Genomic DNA, 10,549 nt, shown 5'->3' with positions numbered 1-10,549 from the left:
GGTATGATTCTCGCTTTGGGTGGGAGAGGTCCCGGGTTCAAATCCTGGACGATACCTACTTTAAGCATTCCGATTAAACGTGACGACACTTGGCAATCCAATTTGTGAAAGGAGGAGACCCGTGGCTGGTAAGCTCAGTTGGCTAGAGCGTAGTGTTAATAGCGCCAAGGTTGCGTGAAAGATCCCTGTACGGGCCAAAGACCATTATCTAGAATTCTGTCCATCATTCAAGGCTACAGCGTCAGGGGTCGTTCGCGGACTACGATTCACAAGTCGCAAACGTAGCCAAAATAGCTCAGTTGGGAGAGCGTTAGACTGAAGCTTTAAAGGTCCATGGTTCAATCCTGGGTTTTGGCAAGCTTTCCTCTGTCCAAGTTGCTCTCGTTACAGCGGAGCTCTTGCATTCACAAGATCGAGCGCCCTATTCTTGGGGATCTAGCAGGTCGAAAATAGCTTGATATCGGGTGTCATGGTGTAATGATTAGCACTCTGGACTCTGAATCCAGCTATCCGAGTTCAAATCTCGAAGAGACCTCTAATAGGAACTCCACACTTTTTCAAGGAGTCCCTGCCAGGGATTGTTACCGCCCCACTCTTTGAGCCTATGTCCTAAAACGTTTAAGATGTCAGGCAAGCAAAAGTGAATTTCATCTATGTCTCTGTGCAGGAATAGTATTGTACTTGTGGAACGATGAACCACATAGAAAATGGATGGTCTTTGTATTGATAAAGTAAGACAACGGTAAGTTACAACCAGGTTTCAATAAACCTCAAGGTAAAGTAGCATTTGCTCCTTTAATACTGACAACAGGCCAAAGGTACACAATGCGCCAAAGGACAATACACCCAAGGGAAAGTGGAAAAAAAAGCGGAACAAATTCCCCATGTCTGAAGCGTTTATGTGATTGCACACACACACATGCACAAAAATAATTTGGGCAGAGAGATTTTTCATGCCCTGGACTAAGGACATATTTGACAAATGCCAAACAATAAAGGGGGATAATGCTTTTCAAAAAACTACAAGAAAAGGGCAAAGAGACGCACCACATCACACGTGCACACTGGTTTATTGAAAATGCAAGTAACACAGCAAGAAATCTTGTGGAATCTTAGGTGACAACTTGATTGTCTTTGAACGTGAAATGTCCTGCATCAAGTTGCTATGGGTAAAAGCAATGCACAAACAATATGGGAGATTCAATTCAATTCAAGTTTATTTATATAGCGCTTTTCACAATGTGTATTGTTTCAAAGCAGCTTTACAGGGGCGAACAGGAAAAACAGAAAAGTTAAAACACAGCACAGTGCATGATATTTATACAACGAGTAAGATCATTCTTATGAATAATATGTAATTTCTAAATAAATAAATAAATGAATGAAACTATTTCGTAATTTGGCAACATTTCTAAGGTGGAAGAAGGCTGTTTTTGTGATATTTGAGATGTTATTTTTAAATGACAGGTTGCCGTCTAATATAACGCCTAGGTCTTTAACTGTATTTGTTGGAGTAACAGTGCAGCTTCAATTTGCAGGCTGTAATCTGAGATATTCTGTTTACTTGATTTTGGTGCTATAAGTAATATTTCTGTTTTGCTAGAGTTTAAAAGGAGGACTCTAACTGCACTTTGCCAGTTTGGATAGCTTAAAGGAATCATCTGGTCTTGATGAGATATATAGCTGAGTATCATCTGCATAACAGTGGAAGCTAATTCCATGTTTTCTAATAATGTTGCCGAGGGGCAGCATGTATATGGAGAAAAGCAAGGGTCCTAAAACCGATCCCTGAGGTAATCCATAGTTTACTTGCGTAAGATTTGACGATTTCCCATTTAAATGGACGTATTGATATCTGTCTGTTAAGTAAGATCTGAACGATTGCAGTGCCTGTCCCTGAATACCGATATAATTGTGTAAACGATCTAGTAGTATTTTATGGTCTACAGTATCGAAAGCAGCACTAAGGTCAAGCAGGACTAATAGTGAGATGTTACCTTTATCTGAAGCAATAAGGAGGTCTTTTTTAATTCTAACGAGCGCAGTTTCAGTGCTGTGATGCGGTCTAAAGCCAGACTGAAACTTTTCGTGCATGTCATTATTTTGTAGGAAGGTACACAGTTGAGTTGACACTACTGTTTCTAGTATTTTAGACAAGTACGGGAGATTTGAAATCGGTCTATAGCTTCCAAGTTCATTTGGGTCTAAATTTGGTTTTTTGATAAGAGGCTTAATTACAGCCAGCTTAAAGGGCCCTGGGACATGTCCTAGATTAATTGACGAGTTGATTATGATACAGATGGTTGTAACTCTTTTAATAAAGTAGTCGGAATGGGGTCTAATAAGCATGTCGTCGGTTTGGATGTTGCAAAAATTTTAATTAAATCTTCCTGATTTATAGGAGAAAAACACTCTAGCTTTTCTTTTTGGGTGACGGTTGAAACTAATTCTTCCGACACACTTGGAGGTTTGGTTTTAACTATGTTGTCTCGTATTATTTCGATTTTCTTTGTAAAAAATGTCATGAATTCATTGCTACCAAAGTGCGATGGTGATCGGAAACATCGTCGCTTTGAGGTATAATATCGATATTGGTTAGATCGGCTCCGTGAGATAAACCTGTCGAGTAGATCGTGGATCTGCTTCTCCAATACTTCCAGTTCTGACTGAAGTGCGAAGAAAGATTCATCATTTGCACTCAAAGGTAACGTTAAACACATATCTGAATCATTAGCCATTGGTGGTGTCATAATGAGAACAGTGGGTTAAGCAGTAAAGGGAATATTCAGAACCTAAAGGCTGGGAATGTTAACAGCCTGAGTGCTAATAGCGAATGATCGTATAAAACAAATTTATCTGTGTGTTATATGACGATATTTGGTATGGGATACACTTAAGGATAGGTTTAACCCTCTGTAAGTTATCAATTTAGATCATAAATATTAAGAAATAACAGGAATAAACAATATATTTAGAAAAAGTTTGACGGAGTTCTGTCTCAAACCACGCTCTCTCAGCAAACAGGAAGTGATCGAAGATGTCCAATATGGGAGACTCTTGTCATGTGTGTCCAGGTGCCATAGCGAGGACAGACAACGGGCCCTGAAGGCTTTTTGTGAGTGAAAATATGATTAGGAATCAACACAAAGACCTTTTTCTGCAGCGGTGAGCCTCGACAGGTACCATAGGGGTGGCTAAGATGCACGAAGGAAGCTCCAATAGCCACTAATGTGGAGAATGCGGGCGTTGGCCCCGCTTCCTCTCGCATTCTAAGCGAGCACTCTATCATTTGAGTTAATTCCCCTACATTGTCATAAACCAACGCGTATTGATTAGGTTAAATGAAGCGAGGCACACAGGCTAAGGAAATACCTTTTCCATAGGGATTGAAGTCACAATATTTGAACAACGCTTGGCTCGCGAAAGTTGGAGCCCCATGGCCGGTTAGCTCAGTTGGCCAGAGCGTGGTGCTAATAACACCAAGGTCGCGGGTTCGATGCCCATACAGGCCATTGCCTTTTCTACAGCCTCCTTTCCATAACTCAAGGCGCCAGGGGTCGTCCAATGCTTTGCTCTCGTTATTGCAGAGCTCTTGACTTCGCAAGACCGAACGGACTGTTCTTGTGAATGTGGTGGGTCGACAACAGATTGACATTGGGTTTCATGGTGTAATGGTTAGCACTCTGGACTCTGAATCCAGCGATCCGAGTTCAAATCTCGGTGAGACCTCTCATTGGAACTCCACACTTTTTGGAGGCATCCCAGCAGAACCCCCTCCAAATGGGTCCCTGCCAGGGATTGTTACCACCCCACTGTTTGAACCTATTTCCCAAAGCGTTTGAGCTGTAAGGCAAGCACGAGTGAGTTTCATCTATGTTTAAGTGCAGGAGTAGTGTTGCACTTGTGGAACGATGAACCACATAAAAGATGAAGGGTCTTTGTAATGATAAAGTAAGACAACGCTAGGTTACAACCAGGTGTCAGTAAACTTCAAGTTAAAGTAGCATTTTCTGCTTTTCATACTGACAACAGGCCATCGGTACACAATGCGCCAAAGGACAATACAATACATCAAGTTGCTCTGGGTAAAAGCAATATGGGAGACTCTTGTCACGTGTGTCCAGGTGCCATAGCGAGGACAGACTCCGGGCCCTGAAGGCTTTTTGTGACTGAACATATGAGCGGGAATCAAAACGAAGACCTTTTACTGCAGCGGTGAGCCTTGATTGTCCCAGCTGTACCTTCTTTACTTTTCAGTTGTCGGCACCCAGAACGCAGCACTTTGTGTCCAGCACTTGTTGCCTGAGACCTCAGGACGCACAATATAATACAAGGTTAATACTGTTTGCTCACTTGAATTTGGATTGTGCAAAGGAATTAAAATGTAGAAGGTGCCAAAAAAGGCTGATAAACGAGATAAGTGGCTATTTGTTTGACCTCCTACACAGCTGACTCGTCAGAGCCTCACTGTGAAACAGCAGCTTTTTCATTTGAAAATAACCAATTGAGAAAATGGTAATTCCCATACTGGGAGTTGAACCCAGGCCGCCTGGGTGAAAACCAGGAATCCTAACCGCTAGACAATATGGGACGCCTTAGCTGTCTTCTTCCGACCTGGAGGCGACGTGCACTTCAACTGTTTCCCAGTACAGAGGAAGCAAAATAACAATCACACATTTGAAGTGCATCGCAGAAGATTTTCTCCCTATCTGAGCAGGTGCTGACAATAAACTCGCAACAAGCGTGGTGAAACCAAGAGTCCCAAAACAGCTAGGAGACAACGATGTGCAGAAGCAATCCAACAGAGGCAGATTCTTAAACTCTCTGGTTCTTGGCACAATAAAGAAGGTCTGCCGTGAGAGGAGCCGTCCAAAATTACATTAAACTCACGGTGGTTTCACTCTGCGGAAATCTTTCGTAAAAGGCAGAAGATTTATGCGTAGATCAAGAGAAACTCGAGCTGCACCCACCAGCTCTCGGCCCAGTGTGCTTCCTATGTCGCACCGCAATGTTCAAGGGGCTAATATTTGGTCGAGGCTCCTACCTGATAATTCACTCTGGGAGGGGCCAAAGAGACAAAGTTCTCTTCCATCAACAAATTACTGCAAAAGCCAAGTCTGAAGAGATGTTCCTGAAGCTAGCATCCTGCCTACCAGAGGTACTAGGATCTGGATCTGCCAAGAAATAAAATACAAATCTTCAATGTCAGACAACTCTAGCTGAATCAGAACAATGGTACTGTTTAGCGTGCTGACACATGGTTCATATGCTCTCCTACTTTGGATAAAAGCATCTGCCAAATGAAAAAAATGCAAATGGATAGTGAACGGCGTCCTTCTGCCTCTATTGAATTTCTTTTAACCAACAAATTAAAGTGTGATGATGTGTTTACAATTCCACCGAGGTCCAAAGGAGGATTCAGAAAGTCTGCACAACACTCTAAATTAGCCAAGCTTGCAGCCTTCCTCCTGCACACATCCAATATCAAAAAACGAATCTTTTCAAACGAGAATGCTATGAGATATCGGTTGCAGTTCGGCACAAAAACATTTCCGTAATTGCAAGCCAGTCCTCGTTAGTATAGTCTACAGTATCTCCGCCTGTCACGCGGTAGACCGGGGTTCGATTCCCAGACGGGAAGCTTGATTGTCCTTCTGGGTCATCTCTGCCAATGTTTTGCTTTGTCAGCCTTAATGTGCAGCAAGGTATGCCCGGCATGCTCTGTCAGTAGAGCATGAGACTCTTAATGTCAGGGTCGGTAGAGGATAAAATTCAGCGTCGTGTGCTCGAGCCCCACGTTGCACGTGCAAATGACTTTTGATCGTGGTGTCTTTCACCTAGGCCTCAGTTCCCAGGCTTAGTGACAGAACAGTCAGGCATCTTCTTGGAAAAAATACAGAACACTTGAGGACTTAACCGTTATGCTGCAAAAGCGGCTCTCGGAAAACGAGCGCTATATTTTCGTGCGGTGACGTTCGTTGTTATGACTTTGCAAACCTCTTCTGTTTCTTTCCAAGTCAAACCGTTGCTCTATCCGAGAACAACAAATTTGACGTCTCTTTCTGCCGCCGTCTCCTGATGGCTTTCCTGCAACTGTGCGTCTCTGTGGCGCTATCGTTGGCAATTGCCCAGCGAGAGGCCTCGTGGCGCAACAGTAGCGCGTCTGACTCCAGATCAGAAGGTTGGGTGTTCAAATCACGTCGGGGTCAATATTATGACTTCACCTCTAAATAAGACAAAACTAACTAAATGATTAAATGTAATTACGTAACTGATTAAATAATTAAATCCCTCATATACGAGATAAGTGACTATTTGTTTGACCTCCTACACAGCTGACTCGTCAGAGCCTCACTGTGAAACAGCAACTTTTTCATTTGAAAATATCCAATTGAGAAAATGGTAATTCCCATACCGGGAGTTGAACCCGGGCCGCCTGAAGCTAGCATCCTGCCGACCACAGGTACTTGGATCTGGATCTGCCAAGAAATAAAATACAAATCTTCAATCTCCGACAACTCTTGCTGAATCAGAACAATGGTACTGCTTAGCGCGTTGACGGACGCTGCCAAAGAGTTTTAGCGCTCAGCGATTTCCTAGGTTTTCTCAGATTGTATCACATCATGGTCACAAGCAAGAATATCCAACCTTACAACACCTCGCAGCCTGTTTTTATGTGCAGTTCCCTTCCAATACAAACGTTTGGCCGAAACCAAATGGATAGCTTCCCTGTTATGACAACAAAAGGCCTAGTCTTTTCCCTTTTGACCATTGCTGTATAATGATCCGTGCCGTGGCACGCCTCGTTAGCGCAGTTTGGCAGCGCGTCAATCTAATAATCTGAAGGTCGTGAGGTCGAGCCTCACATGGGGCAGCTTGGGTGGGAAATTCTTTTGAACTGACAGACTGGCTCTATTAAGGATACACATCTTGCCGGCGTCCCGGGCTCCCGCAGAGGAACGTTCATGAGCGTGTGCTCCCTGGTGCCCTAGTGGCTAGGATTCAATGCTCTTACCATCGCGGCGGGAATCATTTCTGGTATAAATGGCGTGGAATGGCGGCATTGTTAGTAGCTTTGTCAGTACTTTGCTCGCGATGAATCCATTTCAATTGTTACACTTTGTTTGTATGTTCAGTAGTTTTTACTTCAAAATAAGAATATTGACCACTTTAATTTAACAGCCCTGATTTACAGAACAGAAAGAAAGGGAAACAATACACTGGAAAAAAAAAAATTCTCACGAAGCACTTTTGTCTTGTTGTTAATTTAAAAAAAAAACTTAAATCAATATACATTTACGTGTCACGAACAGTGACCTAAGATATGTTTTCTTTTGTTATGAAATAAAATATAAGGATTAAGTGAGTTTAAAATGAGCTTAAAAAAATCTGTCAATGGTGTAAGAAAAATTATCTTTAGTTTGCCTTTTCTTAAGTGCCTAATTCAAGAGCATTTTTTACCCCATTGATAGATTTCTTTGTTTGTTTTAAACAAACTATTTTAATTCTTATATTTTCTTTCATAAAACAACACAAAATATCTTGGGTTACTTTCCTTGTCATTAATTGTCTTGACTACCTTTTTTTGGTCAGGTAGCTAGGAACAGGGGCTTCTGGAGGGGGTACAGAGCCTTCACCCTCTGAAGAAGTTCTGCGCATATGACCTAACGGAACATGAGGCTGTGATGATAGGACTGCTTGGAACACAAAGTAAATATATATACATATATATATATATACACACACAAGATATAATAAACATTGAATGCGTACGATGTGTCTAGTCTTGACTATACACACTATACACAGGCAGACACGCGCAAATACACAAAAACACACACACACACACACACACACACACTCACAAACACACACAGGCTGTTTTTCATTGTCTTGGATGTCAAAACAAATCACTTGCGTTATTTTAATTGGATTTACTTGCCTCCAAGTAAAAATTCTACCTATAACAACAAATAAATATTTTTTTTCATAAATACAATTCATGAAATGCAATCCCTCACCACTGGTATGTTTAACCCTTAACAGTAGTTAGAACAAAAGAACATGTCTTTTAGAACAGGCAATAACACTTCCAGAACCATAAATATAATAATTAAAAATCAGAAATGGAGGTTAAGTATGTATGTAACAGAACATGCCTCTAAAACTGATATGGAAAATAACCTGTTGTAGACAAGACTGTTTACCAGTTGCTCCAGATGATCCTAAATTAAGGATTATAATTAGAATAGTTTCACTGAAGTATTTAAAATTAAATTTGTTATCATGGTTTATTGATATATAACAGACGTGACATGATTCTTAAATTCACTTACCCAGCTGTGCGAGATATTTTGTTGGAGAAAGACTCAGCATCATCCTATCCAGTTCCTCATCTTCCTCTATTTCTCTAAAAGGTTTCAAAATCATGGATTGTGGTAAACATGTTTTTAAAACTCTACTAAAACCCTGGTTTATTTCCATTAGGGTATTTAAGCAAGTATGGAAAAAGATCAATAGACAGATAACGTTAGATAGATCGCTAGATTACATATTAAGTATCATAAACATAAACTTTCATTAGATTAATAAGTATCATATACTTTATTGCAACCTTTCTCCTCTTACGAAAATTAACCATGTTTTTTTTAGTGGTAACGTAACAAGTGTAGTAACCATATTTTTGGTGCAATGATTTACTTGGGGCAAAACCATGGTTTTACTACAGTAATCATCGTTTACTATGGTTTTTACAAAAAACATGGTTTTCAAACCCATAGAGCATGAGACTATTAATCTCAGGGTCGTGGGTTCCAGCCCCACGTTGGGCGCCAGGGCTACCCCAGTCAGGGGCGCTTTTTAAAGTGGCCCCGTCCAGCAGACCTAGTGCTGGGATTTTCTTGGGACAAGTGCAACTTCCTCACTCTTCTGTTTCCAAAAGGTGTTCTGTGAAAACGAGCATGACGCTCATTTAGTTTTGCCACACTTTTGCCCTTTAATTCCGAGTCAAATTTAGCGACGTGTCCAAGCAAAATCCCTGACTACCGTCTCTGTGGCGTAATCGGTTTGCGCGTTCGGCTGTTAACGAAAGGATGGTGGTTCAAGCCCACCCAGGGATGAAAGCTTTGTGGTGAGCAGCTGCAGTTTTCTGACCCCAAAATGTTGAGGACCGCCAGTGAAGCTTACTCAACAGAGTCTTACTCTAAAACAATACGGCTTTGCAAACACACTGAAGGAAAAGAAGCCTTTGGCTTCTCACGCCGGGAGTTAAACCCGGGCAGCTTGGGAAAAACCAGGAGTTCTGACTACTGGACCATGCCTGACACCTCAGCAAGCGCAATACGGACTGCAACTGTTTCCAAGAGATTAAGAATCGGAGTAGCGAACCCACATTTTCAATGCAAGTCGGAAAGACTTTTCATTTCTCTGCACGTGTACTAGCAATGAACAACGGAAAGAAGAACTACGATTTGAGAAGTATAATCCTAGCGAGCTGAGCTGTCTGGGCTTGTGTCGGTGCGTGCCAAGTTCTTCTGCCAAGCCTCCTACAAAATGATTCCCCGACGGGGAGTTAAGCCTTTTGTTTGCCGCTTTCCAATAGCTTGGATGAGCTGGGTTTAAACATTCTAAAGAACAGCTGAAGAAGTGCTTGGCGCGGCTCTTTTTGAACAAATTGCAGTGCGTTGTTCGCCCGATTGAAGGCGTTCGCCACCAACACATTTCCAAAGCGAGCGGGAAGCAGTTTATTCAAGCCCCCCCAAAAAGTTTCCTCGATCAGGATTCGCTGAGACCACAACACAGAGTACTAACCAACCACACGATCAAATCGAGCTAACAGACGGCTGCACAGGGCTCGGCCGAGATGAAGTTTGCTCTTTCGCCTCTAGAGATACAAATCAGCATCTGAGCTTAATGGGGCAAAATGGACTGCTATGGTGGGGGAAAAGAAAATAAAAAAGAAAGATGAAGGGGGAAAAGAAAAATTGAGCAAAAAATGAAGTAAAATTATAGTATATTTAATATTATAAGTACAAAAGGTAAAAAACGTATTCAATTTTATCAACAAAATACCTAAGTGTCCATTTAGATCCAAGTAATTGTAATGTTCAATTTTTTTTTTTAAATCGATCTATTGCACTATAACTTCAATAACTGCATTAACTCATATACTGCACCATACCTTTAATAACCGCATTAACTTTCCATTGCACTGCAACTTTAATAGCTAATGTCTATAATTAATGCACACCTAAGTCACTTGCACTACTGTATAGTCTAAATTGTAATCTGTTCATAACCACCTGTACACTAATGTTCACAGTATATAGCCTTCTGTATATATTGTCCATAGTACATACCGACTGTCATATTGTCATAGAACATTCCTTCTGTAAAGTATTTTCATAATAGTTTCATAATAGTATTTTTATGCCCATTGTATAGTATTTTCCTAATATTGTATTCTGTATTTATTCACACTGTATATCCTGCACGTGCTAATTGCACTTCTGGTTAGACCTAAACTACATTTCGTTACACTGTACTTGTA

The 10,549-nt window shown here is 41.3% G+C and overlaps 7 non-coding genes across 7 annotated transcripts; 5 read left to right on the top strand and 2 right to left on the bottom strand.

The window, feature by feature from the left end:
- The first annotated feature begins 284 nt into the window (after positions 1-284).
- On the top strand, positions 285-357 carry trnaf-gaa (transfer RNA phenylalanine (anticodon GAA)). The gene has a single exon. It is a non-coding gene; the product is annotated as a tRNA-Phe (tRNA).
- A 3,081-nt stretch (positions 358-3,438) lies between these two features.
- On the top strand, positions 3,439-3,512 carry trnai-aau (transfer RNA isoleucine (anticodon AAU)). The gene has a single exon. It is a non-coding gene; the product is annotated as a tRNA-Ile (tRNA).
- A 145-nt stretch (positions 3,513-3,657) lies between these two features.
- Positions 3,658-3,729, top strand: trnaq-cug (transfer RNA glutamine (anticodon CUG)). The gene has a single exon. It is a non-coding gene; the product is annotated as a tRNA-Gln (tRNA).
- A 790-nt stretch (positions 3,730-4,519) lies between these two features.
- trnae-uuc (transfer RNA glutamic acid (anticodon UUC)) lies at positions 4,520-4,591 on the bottom strand. Its single transcript has one exon. It is a non-coding gene; the product is annotated as a tRNA-Glu (tRNA).
- A 256-nt stretch (positions 4,592-4,847) lies between these two features.
- Positions 4,848-4,963, bottom strand: LOC130421567 (U5 spliceosomal RNA). Its single transcript, XR_008906878.1, has one exon. It is a non-coding gene; the product is annotated as a U5 spliceosomal RNA (small nuclear RNA).
- A 1,174-nt stretch (positions 4,964-6,137) lies between these two features.
- Positions 6,138-6,209, top strand: trnaw-cca (transfer RNA tryptophan (anticodon CCA)). The gene has a single exon. It is a non-coding gene; the product is annotated as a tRNA-Trp (tRNA).
- Positions 6,210-6,800: 591 nt separating this feature from the next.
- trnai-aau (transfer RNA isoleucine (anticodon AAU)) lies at positions 6,801-6,874 on the top strand. The gene has a single exon. It is a non-coding gene; the product is annotated as a tRNA-Ile (tRNA).
- The last annotated feature ends 3,675 nt before the right edge of the window (positions 6,875-10,549 follow it).

This window comes from Triplophysa dalaica, chromosome 5 (assembly GCF_015846415.1).
Source record: "Triplophysa dalaica isolate WHDGS20190420 chromosome 5, ASM1584641v1, whole genome shotgun sequence".
Classification (NCBI taxonomy): domain Eukaryota; kingdom Metazoa; phylum Chordata; class Actinopteri; order Cypriniformes; family Nemacheilidae; genus Triplophysa; species Triplophysa dalaica.
The sequence above is the reverse complement of the archived record's forward strand: the minus strand, read 5'-3'. Positions and strand labels throughout refer to the sequence as shown.